At 28.1% G+C, this 20,664-nt stretch overlaps 1 long non-coding RNA gene across 1 annotated transcript; it reads right to left on the bottom strand.

Moving 5' to 3' along the window:
- Nucleotides 1-13,793: 13,793 nt before the first annotated feature.
- LOC122271514 (uncharacterized) lies at nucleotides 13,794-19,499 on the bottom strand. The gene is made up of 3 exons (XR_006226414.2): nucleotides 19,369-19,499; nucleotides 17,653-17,697; nucleotides 13,794-13,998 (listed from the first exon to the last, which is right to left on the bottom strand). It is a non-coding gene; the product is annotated as an uncharacterized LOC122271514 (long non-coding RNA).
- Between the last annotated feature and the right edge of the window lie 1,165 nt (nucleotides 19,500-20,664).

The following is a 20,664-nucleotide window of genomic DNA, read 5'->3' on the forward strand; positions in this document are numbered from 1 at the left end:
GACAGAATATAAGAAAATTTTTTCGGAGTTTCCAACGTTAGCAAATTCTTGCTGTTTAGGTGAACAGAAACAAAATGTTCTGGTTTCTCACTTCATTGAGACTATAGGCCCTCCTTTATTTGCTAAACCTAGAAGATTGCGACCGGAATTTTTGGAAATGAATTTTGGAAATGAATTCTGGAAATGAATTTCAAGAAATGAATTTTAGGAAAGGAATTTAATTTAACAAAATGCATTTGATATGCGTAACCTATCTTGCCGAACATAAGGGTGACCCGGACGTGATGTGAATTCGACAACTTCAAAAGTTACTCTCACTTCGATGAATGGTATACATTGAACAATTGACATGTTATTTGCGACTGCTTCATCGTCCTCCTCGCTGTTTCTTTTTAGTCTCACTTAGGTACAATGGGATCCTACACACACTCGTCTGCTAATAGTAACACAGGAGAGTTCACACACGCACACAACAGTGAAATTAATACTGCTCTCACGACAAACGCTCAAAAACTCGGTGAACATATACAACTCTCATCACAAGTGCTCAAAATCTGGTGAGCTTAATACAGCTCTTTCGGTCTTTCGCAAATACGTAAAACTATTGGTAACCGTTCATTGAATTCTATCCCTGATAAAATTCTGTTGGGGGATTATTGTGGAGTTACTACCACTACGATTATTAAACATCAACTCACAAGTATATGAGACATCCTAACTTGATTCAATCGTGGGGTACCTTTAGATAGCTGAAGATTGGCATAGTCGAAAGATACTTTCCCCTCATTGGAAAGTAATCAAGACGTGATTGCAATTGGTGCAAGATAAAAATATTCATGCTTTTAAACGTTATTATATTTTTAGCAAAATTTGTTTTTTATATATAGTTTATACATTATTGACTTTTTACTATAATACTAAGCAGTTATTCTTTCTACTATGATTTTCTCCTCTTTAGCCTAGGTTAATTTTTAACTGTTTAAACTGTTTTTTCACTGCTTATTGTTTCAAAGAGCCAACCCTGGTTCATTTATAAGCAAAGCAAGTTTTTAACATTTACCAGTTTTTTTAACTGTTTCAAATATATAACTGTCAGATCAAAGCCTGTATCGAAAACCGCCAAAACCCTAATAAATAATTGTATTTATGTATTGATATCCATACGTCAAGTAGTAAGTACAACACATTATACATATTTTAAGTAGCACATAAAAGTAAAATATTAAATACCACTTTTCATATATAATTTAGTATATGCATTAAATTATATTTTATAATTATATGTTATACTTTTTTTTATAATTTTTTCACAATTTATTACATTAAAAAAACAATTTGCACTAGTTTAAAGTTTTTACCAGTTTACTAGTTTTAAGTCCTTGGAGAATTTTTTTTGTTTTTCTTTTTCTTTTTTTTAAATTTTGTCTATTGAGTATTTCGTGAGTATTATAAGAGAGGTAAATTGATATCCAATTAAAATATTTTGTTTTTTAGCGTGGATATGATTTTTTAATTTACTATTTTTAACTGGTTTCCTACGTTCCTTAAGAGTTCATAAAATCTGCTTAATTTTTATTTAGGAAAATAAGGACATTTAAAAGTATTTAATTTTGGTTCAAGGTTTTCAAGAGTCCTTAAATTTCAGTATCATTACAGTTGATAGGAACATTTTCCTTGTCTTATAAAAAATATTTAAAAGACTCAGTTGTTCTTTTATTGCATGAAATGAGACCATGGATCAAGGGCAGAGACTTTTGAAAGTAAAATAGGTGGTTTACTTATCAAGAGAATGAAATATTATTGCTTGCATTGTGCAACTGAATGCTTTATTAGTAGCTAAATGGGAATTAATTGTATCGAGTAATAAGGCATAAAAATTGCATTATAAGGTGATATCTATTTTTATGATCCTGATTTGGGGATAGAAATGAAAATGAAATCATAATAGTAAATTATATTATTAGTAAAGGATTATAAAGCAGTTCTACAAGTAAATAACTTTAAATGACAAAAAAAAAATTATTTATAGATATTTGCTAATTAATATACTTTAAAAATTTTCAGGCCACAGAAAGGTGCTGTCAATCTTGAAAATTAGCTTTGAACCATTTTATTTATATGTTTCTTAGAAATTCAAAGCAGTTATATCTGTTGAAACTTGCTAATATAGATAATACATGACCTATAGGTCCGGACAATAAAATTTGGAACATAGTATTTGAACATGAATTGTAAATGATGTTGTCTAGATGTAAAGATGAAACGTTTACATTATTAATAAGTGGTAAGCAGTTAGAAAAGTTCTCAACTCAGCAAGAAAAGAAATGTGACGATGACTGTCTTTTACATAGCACCAAAACTGTAATTGAGAAAGCTCTCAATGTAAATATATCGATGTGATGATGTATTGTTTACAGAGATCCAAGCTAAAGCTAAAGAATGATCCGTAATATAATTTTGCAGATGTAAAAGTATGTTGTGAAGGTCAGTATACAGGAAACAAAATTTCAAATAAGTAAGACGTCCTTGGAAAAAAAGAACTGCCACTGATAAATGCTTCACAGATGTAAAGATGAATCAAATCATATTAAAGAAACTTGCAACTAAAGACGTAATGCATGTAAATTGATCATTGCTGAAAAATGTCTTTGAAAGCAGTTTCACTGAGTTCTGAAATATAAAAAGGAAGGATGCAATAATGTAAATGTCGGATGTAATTATAAAATCTTATGATATATCCACTTTAAAATCTGAATCAGTTAAAAGGCAAATCTTACTTCAATAAAAGTTTCAGTAAAGTGGAATCAGACAGGCCGTAACTTAAAATGAGATGCATGAATATTAGAAATTAGATAAAAGAATTGTCCACATCATTTCTCGAAAACACATCCAGTAAAAATTTTATCCGGTAAAATGTTTCATTGAAATATTTATTGCAACAAATTTAAATTCAGCGTAATGAAGTGGAACAATTTAAATTAAAAGTAAATATTTTTTGATTAACACTATTATGAGGGATAATAATTTTCATTTTTTAAATAAATTTTTGACAAATTACAAATATAGCAGATAATATATATTTTTAATTGTTAGAGTCTAATACTTCGAAATTACAATTATAGAAACATAGCTTTTTCAATTCATTCCGTGGATTTTCATTATTTGATTTCCTATTAATATTTTTTAATATTTTATGTTAACCTACATTTTGCAATAAATATTCTAAATGAAAGTATTTTTATGAATGTAAATTTCAAATTTGAATTAAGAAAAACTAAGAAAAATGGGATTTCTTTTACTGGTTTGCTGAAATGTTTGCTAGATGTCAACATTTTTTAAATTCTTGGAGTTTTGCCCGAGTATTATAATACTGTAAACAGCGACAGTTCACATTTAAATCTTTAGTTTAGAAAATTTTTTAAACAGGTTACATTGCTAATTTAGAAGTGAAGTAGAAAAAGCGCTGAAATGCAGCGTCACCTATATAGATCAATGAAGATTTCGTAAAGACACAACAATTGGTAAATATTTTATTATTAAATATCATGCCTGGAAAAGACCTTTTCCTGTCAAAAAAAACCACCTTCTTCCATCCTAAGTGGAAAAGACTCTTTTCCACTAAGAAATACTAAACATTTAAAAAGTTTTTTTTAAACAGTACAATCTAGTTTAAATAAAAGTATTAATTTTTCAAGTATTCATAATTTTTGCATAAGTGGAAATGAAAATCAGAATTTTTTTTTAATGTTTTCATGAATTTCTAATAAAACTAAATAGTATAATATTAACTAGGATATTATCTAGTAATATATAACTTGTTAATCATTATTTTATTTTGAAGAGTATATTAAATTGTAAATTTATATTAAAAGAACTAACAAAATAACATAATATTTATTAATACTACTAAATCAACAAATCACATGCTGAACATAGATACTATTAAAAGAGCATATTGAATTCTTAACTACAAATAGCATTTTTCGATAATTAAACAAAGTTAATTATGAATACTGAAACCAGGATTATTAAAAAAATATGATAAATAGATTTCAAAGCTTGCCATAAATAAATAAAGTTTTTTTTTAAGTAAACATGATAAACTTTCGGTTACTATAAGTTTAATTTGTTTTAATTACATTACCTAACTTTGATCCATTGTATTAGTCGTTTTAGTTTTAATCCGTTTTGTTCAGTTTCTTCCTATCCTGCAAGAAATAAGTTTATTCTGAACAAAATGCCAATTCCATTTAACTTTACGGAAAATCATTTCTACGTAAGCATTTAAAAATTGTTGAATGATGTTTGTTTAAAATTGTACAGATTCTCATAAGCAATAAAACTTAAAATTAGAAAGCATGCAAGAAAACTTCGTTTTTTTTTCTCATTTCGTTATAATCCAAACTGGAAATATTTCTATGAATAATAGAAAACTTAATTATAAGTAAATATAAAAATGTAAATTTTATTTCCGAGAGAAAAATTTTCGTTTGAAAGAATACCTTTCTAGCAAAATTATAATTCAATTGAAATAAAAAAAAAACTTAAGCTTCACAGTTTTATTTTTTCGAAGTGATATTAATAAGAGGTTCGTAATATATCCCCTTCTAGAAGCAGGGAAAAAATCATATTGTGTTAGCTTTGTTCTTGTTTACATTTATATTTGTTAGCTTTGTTTCTTATTGTTCATGGCAGTAATTTTTTTAAAGATGTAGACTTTTTAAAGAAGTACTCTTTACTTAATTATTTTTTATAGTTATTTGATTCCCTCTAACAAATACTTATACGAACGAAATTTAGTTAAAATCCGCGAATCGACATACATGAGATTAACATTAAATTCAACGTGAACAATCTATATTGAGTCTATTACTCAGTATTATTATACATACACTAAATTTTGCAGAAAAGGTCATATAATTGAAATTAAATAAGAAAATAATTGATTTAAGGAAAGTTTTTAGTTTATAACCCCACTAAAAAGTTTTATTTAGTCAAAGTGGAAAACAAACCCTGAAATTTTCTTAAAAAAGAACCACGTTTTATTTTAAGGGGATGTGTTGTTAATGGGTAAAAAAACTTAATACATGCAAGAAAGTAAATGTTTTTGATCTTAACTTTTTTAAAAAAAAAAATTCTATTATTAATTTTACTATGTATATTACTAAAATCTATCACCTATTGTAATAATTCATTTTTAAACGAAATTTATGTTATCCCTATTTTCCTCCTAAATAAATCTGCACCACAAAGAGAATTTTATAGATATTTTAACAGCTCTTTTCAGTAACTACAATTTTTATTTCTTAAGAAAATCAATAAATTTATTTTTTCTTTGATTTGACTCTTTTTATTTTTCATTTATTTTGAAATGATGTATTAAATTACTTTTAAAATTAATACAGTAATAAGAATTGTAATAACAAGTTTATAATAAAATGAACTGTTTTAATATAGGATGATAATGCTTTTTTACAGAGTGTCTAATATTTCTTTCACATAGTAGGAAGAAACTTAACTTTTCCAAGACAGATTATTCCATTATTTTCTCTACTGTGGAAGAAACTTGTTATTTTTAGTTTCGAAGTGACCTTTGTGAAAATGTATGTACAATTTACTTTACAAAGTATGGTACAATAGGAAACTGTTTACAAAATTATTTTCTCATAAAATGAATTATTTAATGAGGTAGTAGAAAATGCTTAGTTCAATATACATACCGCTGAACTTGGTTTAATTTTAAAGTCAATTTTTTTCTTCTCTTTGTCAATTTTTTTCTTTCTAAAAAACATGGAGTCACTTATTGTGTTCATTTCAAGTTTTTCATTTATAATGTATTAGCAAACTAAGAAACTTCAAAATTATAGTATTTGCTTTTAAATAAATTAAACTTTATCCTAAGTATCAGTAAATGAATATGTACTGAATTAAATTATTAATCTAGTTCAAAAGTACATAACAAAATATAAAGTTCGCTTTACTTTAACAATATACTTCGATTATTAAATATATGATAAAATTTGGTAATTCTCAAAAGACTTTTCCCTGACTAAACTATAAAAATTTACAATAATGACAAAAATTTCTTAAAATGACAGCGCACAAAATTTGCAAATAAGAATTTTGATGCATAACATTACTGAAATTTAACTCACATTCTCAATTGCCTAATCATATAATCTATATTCGTTAGCAGTAAGAAATATAGTAACAGTCAAATCAATATAAATTATTAACAATTTGTTGTTCTATAGTTGATGATGTTACCTGAATATGTATCTTTAGAATCTATCAAAAATGAAAATGAAAAAGTAAACTTATTCTTAGTCTTAAATTAACATTTTAGTGAGGACATATTAAGGGCTATCAAAATTAGACAAAGCATGGTAGAGAAAAATAGATGTAATAAACAAAACAGGTCTAATTGTAGGTTGAAAGCATTTCTAATATTCATCTTTCTACTTCTCTCAGAATCAAACCTCTACTGTTTCTTATATCAGTCTTAATATACTGTGCTTTGTCAGTTTTCAATAGCGTTTTTGTTTTTTCTTCACTTAATAGTTAATTATCTAACACCAACGTATATGCTTTTTTGAATTCATTTTTGATAAGGATTCTGAAAATGCATATTGAGGGAGTTCTTTTCGGAACACCCTGTAAATCGGCTAGTATGCGAACCAATATAAGCTGGCATAATGCAATATTTGTAACTGCTCAGTATCGATGAAGCTAAAAATCAAGGATAAATGGTTTATCGGTTAGTAATCGGCCTAATGTAAACTTCCATCGTTGTAACGGGTCAGGAAAATTAATATATCATATCAGGAAAATTTGAATGTGTCGGTAGACTTGAAAGGAGTCGATATAATTTTTACCCGCATATGATAGTATCGGCTCGATAGAAATATGTTGTTTGTCCGATAACTACCCGATATCATCGGTGGTGTCGACTGCACACTTTTTCACCGCAGTCGATTCGTCAAACGATATTGGACCAATAGAAGTGGTATCGGCAGTTTGAATAGGTCTTAAACACTATGTTTACTGGGGTAGGATGAAAAACGCATGATCGGACATTGTTAACTTTTCTTTTTATTTAACACTAATAAAGAGATGAAAAGGATTTTTTTTAATACAACTGTATTCCATCAACTACTCTTCCCCCTCAAAACAAGCAGAAACTTCTTATTCTAAAGCACTTCTTTCAGTATTGTACTATCATGAGGGGCAAACAAATACACATACAAACTGCTCTGATTCCTAAAATTCTTTTGCATAAAATTGATCATTAAAATTGTTATGATTATCTTTTTGATACTGACTTTGTATTCAATATATCCAGTTAAAGATCTCCAGTTCGTACCATGTGCAAAGTATTTGCATTGCAAACTGATAATTTTAGTGCAACTATTCCAAATAATAATTCAAATTATTATAATTTTATCGAAAACTATTAAAAACAGCACTAGTTCGAGGAATTCATTATTATGATGGGCAGCTCCTGTGAGAGCAACCTGGGTAAAGGGGGGCAGTGAGTAAATTTTACTTCTGTTTTTACGAAAATAATTCAAAATAATATTTTCAAGTTTTGTATTAGTAGTGTGAAGATTATATAAAGTGTTTAAATTCTGAAAAGGAAGCTTAATTCCTTTAATTTTCTGTTAAGATATATCTACTGAACTGCTCTAAATTGATTATGAGGGGGAAATTAATTTGAACTAAGTCAAATACGGAATTAATGTGTCAATACCGCAAAAGAATTGCGAAATTTCTTGTAATTCAGCAATACGTTAGTATTGCAGAATTACAAGTTCTTCAAAATAAATATTCTGCTAAAATATGCAAATCAAAACATTTTTTTAAAAAAATAAAATGCTGACTTAAACTACGTCTTAATTATCAAACTTCTTCATTCCAACTATAATAGTGAAACTTGTTATCTTTAACTGTAAACTTATTAAGAATAAATTACTAGATATCAAATATTATTATATAAAATTTTATTGAACGGTTGAAGTTTAACAGTTTTCTAAATACTGTGCAACTTCAAAAATAAAAAATAATAAAAGAGCTAAGTGTTATTAAGATGGAAAAAAATACTATTTTTAGAATTAAATTTAGGAAAATATTTGCTGAATTCACTTATATTCGTTAATAAAGAAATTTAAGAAATTTAAAGAATTATATTTGTTTAATAACACGAGAGAGATAATTTAGAGACAATCGCATTGCTCCGGTCACTGGATACCCATTGGTCATCTTTTTTTCTTGAATAGATTTTTATAAATGGTCGTCATAAATTGCAAAATGTGCATAAGCTAATTGTTTTCTTTCTTTTTGCAGACCGATAGGCACGATAGTTATTTTTAATTCCAATCAATATACATTTCGTAGAACTTCACAAAGTACTTTTCCTTCTTCAGTATTAATATTTAGATAAAAATAGCTGCCAAGAAAGAGAACAGTAGTTATGTATATGTTAACTATGAAAAGAATATAAAAATACTTGAAAGTAATTTTATGTAGAACTTATAAAAATACACTGTGAGGAAGATAAAAAAGAAAAACTTAGTCTGGATAGGAAAGCAGTCAACTCCGAGAAGCTCAAAAATAATCGTCTTCTTTTTTATTTGATAATTTCTTGATGCTTTTACATTAATACTGATATTAACATGATTTTTTCATGACTCTTACAATTCTTTACTTGAGATAATAGTGTTGAAGTTGATCTAATCAATTCAGTTGATCTAGTCGAAAAGTGTAAACATACGGAAAACCTAGAATAACAACATTTCCACTGATCAATCCTAAAAAATCATTTTACATGAACTTAGAAAGATCTTGACAGAATGAATGGAAGTATGAGTCCTCCCTGTAAAACCGGTTGCAACATGTGTGTGTGGCAGAATCGTATTCTTGGACATAGATGGCACCACTACAAACAGAAAGAGCACACACTGCCTTAACAGTTCGCTTGATTTCAAGCAGGCTAACGGATATTGGCAAGTGGCATATGTATCATCAGTAATAACAACTGAGCATTAAATTATGATAAACAGGCATTATAAAACTATATAAAGTTATGTGGCATTATAAAACTATATAAAGTTTAAATTTATAAGTTAATATTTTATATTATAATTAAAATGGCACATGAAAATTTTCAAAAGAAAATTCAATATGAGCAATTTTTTTTCAAACAGGAAAAATTATGCACAAGCTTTGATTAAAACACTAGCATTAAAAGGTTATAAACCATTCGTCTGTAAATCTAATCCAAAACATAACGTAAAATTACTCTACATGTAAAATAATGCAAAAATTTGTATGACTCGCAATGAAATTTTTTTTCGACCATTATTAAATAAAACAATAAATTATTTTTTGCAGTATCTATTATTTTTTGCAAGGAATTATATTTGGATTAAAGAATTTTATAATTATGTTCAATAATGATTCAATTCAATTTAATAGTTCTAGAGATGTTGGGGAAAAAAATCAAAGAATAATGTTAACATTTAAAGGGTCTAAATCATAGGTTCTCAACCTTTATAACGCTGCCGCCCCCTTAAGGAGCAAAAAACATTTCAACACCTCCCTTTGTTATTTAGACTAGGGACGGAGGGACGTGTGCTGAGTTATAAGAGACAAAATTTTGAAGCAATATTCTTACACTTTAAATTTGTTTGGTTTTTTTTTTTTTTAAAAATTAACTCGATAATTTTCTCACGGCAGGTAATCACAGTCTATTTGTTATGATCAAAATAAATACGTTTAATGAAAAAATAAATACAGCAAAGAAACTTATACTGAAAAATAATAATTTATTCTTAATTAGATAATTAAAAAAACACCCAAAATAATTTTTTACACTAAAAAGTAATATCAACGAAACAGTCAAGTAACTATGTTATTGGGATGATTGTACTTAATGGTTCAGACAGTAATTCCTTAACCCTCGGTTTAATACTTTTAGTGAGAGGAAGACACAAATACCCTCGTTGCACAATTTCGAGTCGATTTCTCCTTTTTGTGACAAGATCCGTAACAGCACTGAATCCCCGTTCGACAAATTAGGAGGCAGGGAAGACAATTAAAAAAAATGTAACTATTGTCTATAGTCCAGGATAGAGACGACTCATGTTACCTTTTAGCAAAAATTCTGTGAGACGATCACCAGTTTAAAATTTCATTTGTTAAAAATTCTATCAATTCCTCGTAAATCTGAACCTCTGTTGTTTCAATATTTACAAAAGGGTTCAAAACACACAAGTCCATTGAGGGACTTCTGGGGAACAAAACGTCTTTAAAAGGGTCAGAAAAGTCCATGTGCCAAGAGTCAAGGTGTTCACAATATTCTTATGCGTCATCAGAGAGAATTTCGCCTGCTTGGCTGAACTCTTTCCAACCAAAATACTGCTTCCACAAAATGAGTCTTTTTAGAAAGGCTGAAATAACTGATTTTGTAGGGATCAAATTGAGTTCATCGCCTTGAAATTTTAAAATCACCGCCATTAAATTTTACAGATAAATCAGCCAAAGTCTTTCATAAATTCTAGCAATCTGTCTCTCAGAGCAACATTTCTGTTTTCGAGGAACTCAAGCACAGAGTCGAAAAGATTCCAATACCTATTGAGACAGAAGCTTTTGGAAAGCCAGAGAATCTCGGTGTATAGTAGCAAGAGTCTGAATAATCAATCGTAGACAGCATTACTGTGAATTTTGTTCACTGCAGATATGGAATATTGCAATGATTGATGCAAACGGTCCCTGAGATTTTTTCCTACTAAATGCTGTATGTCAATCACGCAGTGAACAGTTAAAATATCTGGTACCACCCTTTCTAAAAGGACGATAAACCCACGACGTCGACCCACCATTGCAGGAGCCTATCAGTGGCAATAGACATAATATTCGCAAGAGGAATGTTTTTCTCTTTGAAATAATCTTCGACAGTATTAAAAATAGATTTACCTTTGGTATCTATATAATCAAGCTTCTTGCAAAAAGTATATCTTGAATAATGTTTTCTACCTTTACAAACCGGACCTATGCCTACAGTAAAGCCTACATTACCTGGCAAGGTTGATTCATCAACTTGAAGGGAAAATTCGATGGATATCAAAAATTTGCATAAAGAAATTTGAACGTCTTCGGCCATCTCATCATTTCGTCACCGTACTGAATTGTTGCTAATGGGATGTTTTTTTTATTACATTGGATGCGGCTGGCTAGTGTAAAACAGTTTCTAAAACTTCCTTGACAACCGGCAGTATCAACTCTACTTCGATGGTATGAGCTTTCCCAGATTTAGCAATAAATTTTGATATATTATAAGAAGCTATCAAACCATCGTCTCATTTTTGTGATGAGGTTGCTAGTTACCCTGACACCGAAGATGCTTTCAGAAACGTGAAACAAGATGTGTTTGAGAAAAATGACAAATCTATATTTTGTTTGTCAGGATAAGTTTTTCTCAAATGCTGCTGCTAACGGTATGATTTTATTACCTCATTAGAAAAATCTTTATTACAAAGTAAACACATGGGTAATTGAGAGTGCAACAGTGATTGTATAAATCCCAACTTCAAGCACGTGGCACTGTATTGATGACACTTCTTTTTGTCAACCGACATTGTTAGTGTAAGCAAAATACAGACGAGGAAAAAAATCAACTATTTCTCAAAATTAATAAATAATTTATGAAAAAGAACTAATTCGCGCACGTACCTGGCCAAATAAACTATGAGATCTAATCGAAACTGGGCAAAAAACCGCAAGGAAGCTTAAGAAACACTGGTCCAGTCAAACATTCATACTGAAAGCGCATGCACTTCAATTTCCACCAAATGGCTTGAATGAATCAGAGGCAAAAACTACTGACTCATGCGTTGAGCTGTGTTGGTTCGGATCGAAGAATAGGTGTCTTTTAAGTTCGTTTTATAGCTGGTACAACGGTGTATCGGATAATCCCTATTTAATATATAAATTTCATCTTTTTTTCCTTTAGATTAATTTTAGATTAATTTTGTTTATTAAAGAAATCTTAATTCAATAATTTTATTTGCAAGTTTTGAAATTAAATTTGAATGACAAAACATGCTCATCGCCCCCCTACCACCCAAAACATATCCAACGCCCCCCTACCACCCAAAACAAGTTCACCGCCCCTCAGCATACTCCCACAGCCCCCAGGGGGGCGGTATCGCCACCGTTGAGAACCAATGGTCTAAATTATACAGTTTGGAAGTCGGAAATTATTAGCCATTTTATAATTTAAGCTTTGTCTTTTTCTTTCTCAAATATTTAACGAATAGATTAATAACACCACTTTTGATTGCTAGCAATCATTTAGTCAAGGGAAAAAAAGTGATCTATGTCACCTTTTTCTTAATATTTAATTATTTTTTATTCATCAGGTAGGATCAATGATAAATATGGAGGGCATGTGATGTCACATAATTAAGATCTCTCTTGTTTTCTGAAAACACGTTTTTACTTTGTTTGAAATTACGTTCTTGAAAAGCATTTTTTTAAATTAAATAATTTAGAATTAATGGTAATTGAAATGAAAAAATAAATTATGTACTAAAAGCAAAACTCATAGAGAAAAAGTACTTATTCGTTTAGGGAAACAATTAAAAATAGCCAAACTATTAACGTCTAAGATCCTTAATTAATTTTGATAATTAGTATAATTAATATCATGGTAATAGTACTGTTTCAGCAGATACCGAATATATATATATATATATATATATATATATATATATAGGTTGATTCGATTTCAGCCAAAACAAATGTGTAGGTCCAGCTTCACAGAACTGCTGGTTGCCAACAGCTAAAGCGACGGGTCTGTGCCTGCTCTAAGTCACTTTCAACTTTACTAAAATGAATGGCTGGCCTCCTGTCGGGCCAGTAGTATTTAACCCAGCATTCATTGTCTAAAATGTGCAGGGTAAGTGATTGCCCGACATCTTCCAGCAGAGGGTAATTAATGAATCAATAATTAAGGGCCAGCATTTTATATACACCCAGCAGCATCCCTTCAGTCTATTGAGGTTTACGAGAAGTCATTGACCTAGTTACAGGGGTAATTAAAACCCACAATTCTAATTATTTTTATTTAATTCAATTAGTTAAATAAATACATAGCTATCTAATACATATTTAAATAAATTATTAATATATGAACTAAAAAAAATATTTTTAGGTAATTTTTTCATTTAAATTGTTTTTTGGAAAGAAAAATATTTTTTACACAGTTCAACCCCTTAGTCCAGAAGACTTTCTGTGCATAATCTATGTTTCCGCTAATTAATACATTGTTAAACTAGATCCTTTACTGTGCTATTCTACTTAAAAGCAGAATAATAAAAATGCTGTCCAGACTTATGAAAAATTCTGTATCTCACAAGTAATTATTCAAGTTTTAACTTGTAGTCATTATATATGTATATGAATTACTAAACATAAAATAAAGCTAAAAATAAAGTATTGAAATAAAAGCTGTGTGTTTTTAAAGAATCTTGTGATACTATTGTACCCTATACAGAAATAAATACAACCTTCTGTCGATAATATTAAGAAGCTGTCTACAGATGATCATTTAGTGCGGTATTGATCATGAATTCATGTTTTACTGATAATATTTAGTCCTGTAGCAAATTTAGCAAAAAAAAAGTGTATTGTACAAAAATGTACCAATTTAATCACCTGGTTATCTCATGTAATGAATTGAATGTACCCTGAACTTAGTTAAATACATAATCAACATTGTCTCTTGCATATATTTTATTATACAAAGACAAATCCATAAACAATACAGATATTACACAAATTTCTATTTATATTTCGCATTTAATTTTAAAAAATAATAAAAACAACAGAGAAATAAACATCTTTGTCTACATAGAATAACTTGGAATAGCATAGAAGAGTTCTGAAAAACTTCAATAAAACAACTGCACCAATCAATGCTTGACATTTTTCAAAATCCTGAAAGAGAGGATATTAAAATAAAAATTATGCAAATCATATATTTTAAGCAACATAAGTATTTTTGAGAAAATGAGCTTTTAAAACTAAAATTTCTATCTAAAAGTTTTTGCTTTTATCATTTCATTGATAAATTTTGACTCATCAAAATACATATTGTAACACCATGCAAACATACACCTGCCTTATAATTTAGAAAGATTTTGAGCAAAAAAATTCCTTTCTTAATGAAATTATTGAATATTGACTCATGAACCCATTAAGATTGACACCTAGTACATGAAAATCTGACTGTTAAATGAAAAGTTATTCAGGGTGTTCAATTTCGTATTTTGTGCACACCTTTTCTCAGATATTTAATTTTCAAAGACATGCCGTTTTTTTCCCTTTATTAACTTTATGGTGCTCAATTTTATTGCTTTTAATATTTAAAATAATTATGATATTCCAATGTAAATAAATTATTGTTTTAAGGAAAGGTATAGAAGAAAAATTACTTTTAAATATATATCACTTACTTGCACGAATTTATCAATTGCATTTCTTTTCCGCTTTACTTTAATGATTAAATTTTTAATTGTATGCGCTTGACAAAAAAAAATTTCAAAATTTACAGCATTTTTCATATTAAAATAGGCATCAAAACAATGATATGTAATTAATTGAAAACAGTTCAGTAATAAATGTTAAAAGGTTGCTCAAAATTTGCTAATTAAAAAGGCAGATAATTTTCCAATTCCGTAATAACTTTATATTTCAATAAATTTTTAAATTACTTTAATGGTGATGCTTTGCGAAATTAATATGTTTTCCTTACATAAAAAACTCAAGAATTAGATAAGAATTACTACAGATTTGACCAGTATCACGATTTTCGCAATGTCTCTATATAACTGGTATAGATGTAAGACAAAATATGAAAAGTTTAGACAACTATTAATAACATTGTTTACATCTCTGATGAAATTTCTTTTCTTCAATTTTTTTTGTTTATTTAGTTACTTTCTTTAGCGAAAAATTTTATTAAATACTCCACTACTACGCCTAGGAATAAAAAAGGGCAAGGTGCTTCCTCACAGAAATGGATACACCGAGTTTTAAAGGGTTCTTAATTAATACCGTAAATATTTAACAAAATGTGTACTATTTTGTAATAGATGAATTTGATTCCCAACGACTGTAAAATTACCATCTTATACTATTTTACATGTATATTTCAAAAAGTATTTCTCACAAATTATCAAAATGAGAAAAATTTGTAGTTTACGAAAAAAAAATATATGCTCATAGAAAATCATTGTGCACACTTTAAAAAAAAATTGTTAGACTTGAGAGCTTTTTCTATAATTTAAACTGAAAATTATGAAGTAAATAAATATTTAAAGGTTAATTTTTAACAAAAAAATTTATTTCAAATTTTTTCTTTAAAATCTATTAATGAACTTATTAATATCAAAAAGAGAAGCTTTTAAAAATTTAACCAGTTGAGAAAAATCCTTACAAAGTAAATATTTGTAATGGTATCAGAATCAAACCTATTATCAGGAATAATTTTAAAAATGTGTAATTATCATTTACACAATTAATTTTTTAAAAGGAATGTTATCAGACAGTGTCATCAAAGGGCAGTGAGGACGGATGGCCCTTCTCGAGGAAGTACACTGCATACTACATGCAGTTTCGTTTGATACAGAAAAATTAGTCGTCATTTTCCGTCGATTAGTATAGCAGGTGTTGCACATTAACCACTTTCAATGTATACTTATTGAATTTAGTAAAAAAAAAACTTTGTTATAGGATACACGTATTAAGGGTCACAAACGAAAAGAAACAAAACTTATTGAAATCTAATGAATAATTCGAAGGAAAACTGAACTGAAAACATTTAAACCTGTATGATTGCCAGAGGACAGGAAAGTTAAAAAAGAATCTTTAAAACTTCAACATTTCAATATGCAATAAAACTGGTTCTGATGTATTTCATCTCGTTTTACTCATAAAGAAATCGTGAGATTTCTATAACTTTTTATCTTCTTTCACACTTAAATGTTAATTTAGAGATTCCTAATGTGTTTATATTTTAAAGTTTAGTTTCAAGAAAATTTTTTTTTCTCTTAAAGGTGTATTTTTGCCAAATAAAAAGATTTTATACTATTTAAGAATGGATAAATAAGTGAAATGTAGGTGTTAGTAACATTATTTTTTAGTTACCAAAAATTAAATTTACTTACACATTTTACGAGGCATTTTACTTGCTTGGACTAAAAAATGGTTCTTATCGAAAAAAAAATTTCTACCAAATGTCTTAGAAGACATGAAATAATGTGCAGGTTAGTTTAAAGATGCTTCAAATCAGTACTCTAACATAATTTTTTTTTCTCTTTAACCTACATGTTTTGAAGCTATGCTAACAAGGTAGGTTTTTAAATTTGATTGTGTTTTCGCAATCAAAATTTTAATTAAAATAATTTTAATTAGTACTTAATAAAATTTGAAAAAATCTTTTATATACACATTAATAAAATTTATAAATATGACACTTTTCTTCATTGAATAAGGGAGAAAACTATTAAAATTAAAATTAATAACCATTTTTAAAATATCAAACAACATATAGTGACCTATCACTTCTGCGCCACCTCTTTTATGTGATTTTGCATATATACAAAGGTTCTCAAGGATCATTTATCATTATATAGGAAAATAATTTTAATGATAATTCATTTATGCATCATTTAGAAAATAAATATTTCAATTCAGCAAGCAATTTTTTTTAAAGTAGACAAAAATGTTTGATTTTTTTTTTGTTTAAATAGAAAAAAAAAATCACTTTTTCTCAGAAAAAGTTTTTAGATTGAAAATTAAAGCAAATAAACAATCTTCGTTACAGATAAAATGAAATATGTTACTGGATCTAGTTAAATAGTTCTTCTTTCTTCCACTTTTTCACCTATATTGTTTCTAGGAAGACACTTTCTTCTATGAATTTGAATATGGTGTCTTACATATTACACCACCCATATTAAAACAACCATATATATGTATCAAACATATGCTTTACAAATTTATCATGCACAGTTTCTTTCCCACCAAAAATTAAAACAATAGTTTTTGGTAAAAGAATGTTAAGTTGTAGCGATTACTATTATACAGTTTCAGCAAAAGCAGAGATGACAAAAACGTTCCTTGAAATCATAAAGAATTAGAAGGTTTAGTCACTATTCATGACTATTTGTAGTTTTATACAGCCATTGAACCTTTTCTATCCAGCTTTTCTTATTTGTATGAACTTACTGTTTTTAAAATCTTATAGACTTTTACTCTTGGTCCCAAAGACTGGTGTACTTTATAAATGAATTCGCTTAATACATTAAATGTCCCTAATTGTTCTTTAAAATCATAATTTAAATACTAACAATTAAAGTAATACTTCTCAAAATGACAATACTTATTTGTCAATAGAATACGAGTTGAATTTGGAGCGCTTCAACTTATTGAAAAATGAAGTTGATAAGCACAGAGCTACATTAGAGATTTTAGTACTTCAACTAGTTGAAAATAGTAGAAATTTCAATTGCAAGTTACCATTGTTACAAACATGAAAGCGAGTTAATTAAATTAATAATTATAAACACATTAAGTAATAAAACTCACAGAAATTCATGGAGGACTGGCACTGGTTTACCAACATTTAAAGAGCTGAAAGAAAAAAAATTCTTATTTTTATGTGAATATTAATTTGAGATATACAGTAAAAATATTTTTTGCTCAACTTTTAGCAAACATTTTAAAAGTATTACACAACGGACACCTGGAATGTTTATATAAAAATTAGACCAATATTTTTTATTAATTAGAATGAGAAAAATAACTTGTATTCCAGGAAATTTTATTAATGGAATTATCAACAATAAAACAAATAAAGTTTTTAAGTTCGGCTCAAGAATCACAAAATATATCGTTAACGTTGAAAATCGTTCAAAGAGTTAAATGAAAAATTTTAATTTCCACTGAACGATTCTCTGCAAAAAATTATAATAAATTTAGCTTTCAGTGATTCGGAAGCAGTTCTAACTTGTTTTTGTAATAGAATACAAGTTAAATTTGAAGCACCTCGGCTACTTGGAAAGTGGTCAAATATCCTTTTAAGAAGTCTTATTTATCAATAAAATGGTATTATTTTCTGTCTATAGTGGTCAGGAAATGATTGTAATTTAAATTGTCAACAAGCACAAGCAACAAGCACAAGTAGAAATTTTGATCTCAAGTTACCAATACAAGAGCGAGTTCATTGAATTACCTAATAATAATTAACACAGTAGGTAATAAGGAAACTTATAGAAGTTCATGGAGAACTATCACAAGTTTTCTAACATTTTCAAAGCTAATAGAAAAAGTGTTGCTTGCTATTTTTATTGATTATTAATTTTGTTTTCATATTGTATTGAAATTTTATATATTTTTGTAATCCCTATAAAAATTGTGCTTTTTTTATATGAATATTAACTTGAAATTCACAATAAAAAAATTATTCACTTAACTTTTAACAAAAATTATGAAGTAACTTAACATTAATTTCTAAATATAAAAGAATTTTGTAATATTTTTTTGTGTAAGTGGGGTTAGCCAATATACAATTAAACATGAGCAACTGCATGCCATAAAACTTTCCAAAATCTATATTTTTTTTAGGTTGTTTCACAACATGAATCTTCATAAATATTTATATTAACACGTACAAAGAATTTTTTCATCTTAATTTAAACTACTTAATATAAATTATTAGACCTTTACCTATTTTTACACTTGAACTTAGCTCAAAAATTTCCTTAAAATTAAATGCATAAAACAGAAAACATTTTTAATATTACTAACAGAAATTAGTTAACTAAATTCAAAATATTATTTAACTTAAAGAAATAAGTTTTAATGAAAATTCTTGATTATTATACAAACCTATTTTCGTAAAATACTTAGATAAACCTGATTTATATCATATGCTACAACAAACATATTATGAATTGCACTAAAAGCATCATCATACAACAGATTTTATATTTGTTTTTTGCGTGCTATTGCTCAATTGTCGCCAAAAATTTGGCGGCGATCTTGGTGTTGATAAAACATTTTTCTGTAGCTTTACATTGAATTAATTTTAAAAAAATTTATTATTCTATCATAAAAAGGTGTTAATTATGATGTATTAGATGAATAAAGATGATTGCATATCTAAAACATAATGCTAAAACAGCACTTCAAACGCGGTTCCTTGTAAACAGAAATCTGCACGATGTAAACATATTTGAACAATAGTAAATCAAAAATTATTAAAATAATAACTTCAATGTAATCAAAAAAATAAAACCTTACCTTTTTTGAAAATTAAAAGAATCTTTAACACAAGATCAATGTCGGCAACTATCGCTGTCCATCGTGCATCTCCCTGCAAACAATGAATTTACAGTTACAGTTACTCGCTCGAACGCCTCACTGGTGGCAGCAGACAACTTTAATTCGCTGGTACAGGGAGCAATTCAGACTGACGCAATGGAGCGGTTTGTGAAATGCGGGCCCAACTCTTCCTACAATATTGGAAAAAAATCAGAGGGCGTCCCAGCAATCAACCCAGCTGACAGTAATATGCACCGTCACTTTTCAATCAGTACCAGCAATTATTTCGCCGATGGCCAGAACTTATGTTTTTGTTGGTCAGTTCCCAGCTAGCGTCGATCACAGTGCGGACAGAACATTTATTATGAGTGTTAGACGAATCATGGGTTCGAATTCCTTTGTCATCGGACTAAACTTTGGATGTTTTCGTGGCTTTCCTATCTATGCAACGCAAATGCTGGTTAGTTCCTTCAAAAATCTTCCACGAAGGCTAGTTTGTCCCAAATGCGAGATCCAGGAGTTCTCTTATCTTCTGGTTTGATCTCAAAAATACAATTGAATATAGTTGAACAGTAATAGTCGAAATTCAGAATTAGAAAGGGATTGATTGTTTGTTACCTTTCATGAAATAAAATGAAATCTAATATTACAAAGCACAACGAATAACAAATATATAAAATTTACAACTATTAATTGTTTTATAATTCATAAATATTCTATAAATAATATTTATATGTTAATAGTGTTTTGTTATGTGCATGGTTTTGTAATGTTGATTCATACCGAAATAATGATTATTTAATTTTACCCCGAACTTTAACAGTTACAATTTGTGTAATGTTACAAGTTATCATTTATTTAAATATTTTCTTTTAATTTTTTTAAACCTTTAATTACCTATAATTTGATAATATTTTGAGTTCAAAAATTTCCAAGTAATTTTCTTAAATTAAGAAAGATTTGTTTTCTTCATTTTAAACGTAAATGTAATGATTATATTTTCTCTAGGAGAACTTTTTTCGAAGAGAATCTTATATTTCTATTCTACTGATCAAAGGTCATTGTACCTGATGCATTGGTATTATATTTTTTTAGAGAAGAATTATCCTCATTCCTCGCCTTTGCCGTCCTTTGAAAGAGGATGACATTCATAGAATTTTATGACATTTTCACAAAATCGTTAATTATGTTTTCTTCATTTCTTTCTCAGAAACATTCTGTCACTATGTCAAATGAAATTTTCTAATATTTGGTTTCTATATTGACATTGCAATT

The sequence above is a fragment of the Parasteatoda tepidariorum genome, chromosome 3, assembly GCF_982258835.1.
Source record: "Parasteatoda tepidariorum strain Cologne lab strain chromosome 3, Ptep-v5.0, whole genome shotgun sequence".
Taxonomy (NCBI): Eukaryota; Metazoa; Arthropoda; class Arachnida; order Araneae; family Theridiidae; genus Parasteatoda; species Parasteatoda tepidariorum.